The 3,661-nt window shown below is 30.8% G+C and overlaps 1 long non-coding RNA gene across 1 annotated transcript; it reads right to left on the bottom strand.

Moving 5' to 3' along the window:
* Window positions 1-1,909: 1,909 nt before the first annotated feature.
* On the bottom strand, window positions 1,910-3,381 carry LOC116022448. Its single transcript, XR_004099199.1, has 2 exons — window positions 3,174-3,381; window positions 1,910-2,116 (listed from the first exon to the last, which is right to left on the bottom strand). It is a non-coding gene; the product is annotated as an uncharacterized LOC116022448 (long non-coding RNA).
* Between the last annotated feature and the right edge of the window lie 280 nt (window positions 3,382-3,661).

Genomic DNA, 3,661 nt, shown 5'->3' with positions numbered 1-3,661 from the left:
GTTGTATTCTATATATTTCAATAGTCATCCCCCATCTCTCATCAACTTCATCTTCTAGAAATTCCAGAATAATACATTTAATTCAAAAAAATCACATGCATCCCGTTGTATGCTTTCAATTCTCAATCTATCCTCAAGCTCATCTTTTATAAATTCCAAATTAATAAATTTAATAAATAAAACCACATTCATTCAGTTGTATTCTTCCAACTCTATATATTTTCAGTAGTCAAACACAATTAAGAAAAATGGCACACATTATCACCCGACCTGGCACACTACTACAAACGCGAACATGCATTTTTTTTTTTCAGTTTTACTCATATGCACACCATTTAATATGAACATATCACATTTCAAATACTCATATTAAAGTTTTTATATCATTACGTAACACAACTATAGAAGGAATCAATACATACTTTGCATGGTAGGTGTCTTCGCATTTTCGTAGGTTGTTTTTCCAAATGTTTGCTCCGAATCAACCTCCATGGCTGCCATGGCGAATCAAACTCTAAAACCTCCTTGTTTGCACTGCAAATATTTTCACTGGCGCCATTATTGAAAACATATAATATGCACGGTACACAAGCAATGTGTATAACATTAAAGTATACCAATTTTCAAACAATGCCATGTTCGACAATGCTCAGATTAATAACTACATTCCTCACTATATACCACAGAGTAGTCAAACACAATTACGGGTAACGTCACATCTATTCCCCTAGTTGTCACACAACGACAACAGGCAGCATGTCTGAATTTTTAAGCATATTCAACCCATATTCCAGCATCTTAACACGTTGAATTACAGAGTTTGGTATTTTAAATCATTACGGATCACAACGATAGGAGGAATCAGTACTTACCTTGCATAGAAGGGCTCTCTGCGTTTTCCTGTGACGTTTCTCCAAAAATTTGCTCCAAAATCACCTCCATATCTGCCATGGCGAACACAAATAATACAAGCTCCTTCGTAATACTCTACTTAATATTGAAAATACAAGCTTCTTCGAAAATGCAGCCAGTGTTGAAAATACTGGATATACACGTTCCTTTAATCTCACCCTCATTCCATAATTAAAAAGATCATCAAATGCTAACTTTGTAAATCAAAATCATACCTTAATTAATACAAAATACAAAAACTCTAATTTACCCCTATTTGATCTCAATATGGCGTGGACAATTAAATATACTCTTTAATCTAAGCCTTTAAATCCTTAATATTGGATGGTTGAGATTACACCTCATTTGATCTCAAAATAAGTTGTCCTCACCTGAATAGGAGCCTATATATATATATATATATATATATATATATATATATATATATATATATATATATATATATTTGTATGTATACATATATATATATATGTATACATATATATATGCATATATATAGATATATATACATATATATATGTATATGTATACATATATATATGTATATGTAGGGTAGGGTTCCAGTGAGACCACTTGCTTAGGTAAGATCGTGAGATCACATCTTGTGCATCCATGTAATACTTTTTAATGGTCTAGATTGATTGACATACACACACTTCGTTCGCACACATTTAATCACCGTTCGCACACACTTCAACTGGAATCTTAATCAATCTAGAGCATTAAAAAATTTTGAGACCAAATCTTGTACATCAATCACCGTTCACGCACATTTAATCACCGTTTGCACACATTTAATCACCGTCCGCACACTTAATCACCATTCGCACACGTTTTATTACCGATCGTGTAACACCCCCATTTTTCAAGATCAAATTAGACCAAATTTCCCTTAATTTTTTTTTTCTTTCTTAAAACTCATTCAAAATGAGGAAGCTTTACAAAACATAAACGAGGGTATTACTGCCACACTTAGGCAACTAACAGACCTAAGTGCTAAGGCTAAACCAAAATAGTATAATAAATTAAACCTCAATTCCAATAATTCTTAGGGAAAATATTATCCCTTAAACCGCAAATGTACCAAATCCAAAGGAGTCTAAATAATTTATTACAAATTCAAACTTTCTCCTTGAAATCAATCTAACACATTTGCTCAATATTATAGCCCCGCTCTCATCCTTCATCAACCATAACCAATTACCTGAACAAAATATAATTTCCAAAAATACAAAAACAAACGGGATTAGCAAGACATTGCTAAGTAAGTGTTTACTCCACCCTGTAAAATAAGTTTTGGATTGCTTTTAAAAAAAATAATATAGTAACTTTCTCAAAAGAGAATATTTTGTAACCTTACAAAATATTATACTTTTCAAATATATGTGGGGATACACTTTTCAAAATTCAACTTTCATACATACACATGGAGAATTAATATTTATAAATGGAGAATTAACCATCTCTTCAACATCCATTTAGAAACTAAACCAATACCTATGTGTACAGCCCCAATAAATTCCAAGCCACTGGGTAATATATGATCCAAGTAGCTACTCGTAGCTACTCATGGCTACCTCACCCTTATAAAATTAGAAAGGGGATCACAACCTATGTGATACACCCTCGTGGGATTCCAAGCCAAGTGAGTGGTATCTGGCCCAAGTGATCAGTAATTCACTTTTACTGAACACCACACAATATCCTGGCTTCTCAAAAATAATAATTTCTCCATAGATAAATACTTTCCTCCAAAACTAATATTTTCTCCATAATAAAATTTTCTCCAAAATATTTTCCTTTAAAATATTTTCTCCACAAATAAATATTTTTTTGAAACACAATTTTCCTCCACATAATTTATCCAAAAATCATTTTTAATTCACAATATAAAGGTATAGTACAAATTCTCACCACACGAATTTATATATTACTCAAAATCATAAATCTTCCATAATTCATTTTTCTAGGAAGCATAAACACGGCAACCACAAGAAATTACAGAACACAAAATATACATATTAACTTTAATTAATAATCACATAGGAGATTCCATACACAAGAATTTGTAGGAAAATTTTCACCAAATTAACATGGTCCATGAATAACATATTCATACGATTTTCATAACACATCATGTATACAATTTACGAGCAAAATAAAGTAGGGGCATAATCCACTTACAAAAACATAAATTTTTTTTATAACTTTAAAACACAAATTTCACAGAGTAGAATAAAGAAGTGGACATAAACACTTACTATTAAAGCTTATATCTTCCAATTTCTTTAAGCCTCAATGTTCAAACCCTCTTCTATCATCATCATCATAATACAAACACCCACTAGACTTGAAAGGCTTGAAAGGATGTTTACAATTCTTGAGTAAAATAGAAGAATGGATTTTTTTTTTCATTTTGAGTCAGTGCCGTGAAAATGAAGAAGAAAATCAAGGAGAACAAAAATTTGTTTTTCTTGTGTAGAATCGGTCAAGAGAAGAAATAGAGGATGAAGAAAAAGGATGAAAGGAAAGAGAATGGTCTAATCCTCATCAATTCACAATAAATAAAATTTATCCATACCATAAATTATGATTGTAACTCCCAATCCTTATCCTATCAAAATATATTTGATTAAATAAAATATCTCCCATCAAAAATAAAATATTTTATTATAATAAGTATATATAAATATATATGTACATACGTTACACACGTGTGTGTGTGTGTATATATATATATATATATATA

This window comes from Ipomoea triloba, chromosome 6 (assembly GCF_003576645.1).
Source record: "Ipomoea triloba cultivar NCNSP0323 chromosome 6, ASM357664v1".
Lineage (NCBI taxonomy): Eukaryota > Viridiplantae > Streptophyta > Magnoliopsida > Solanales > Convolvulaceae > Ipomoea > Ipomoea triloba.
This window is presented reverse-complemented; position numbering and strand designations above follow the sequence as displayed.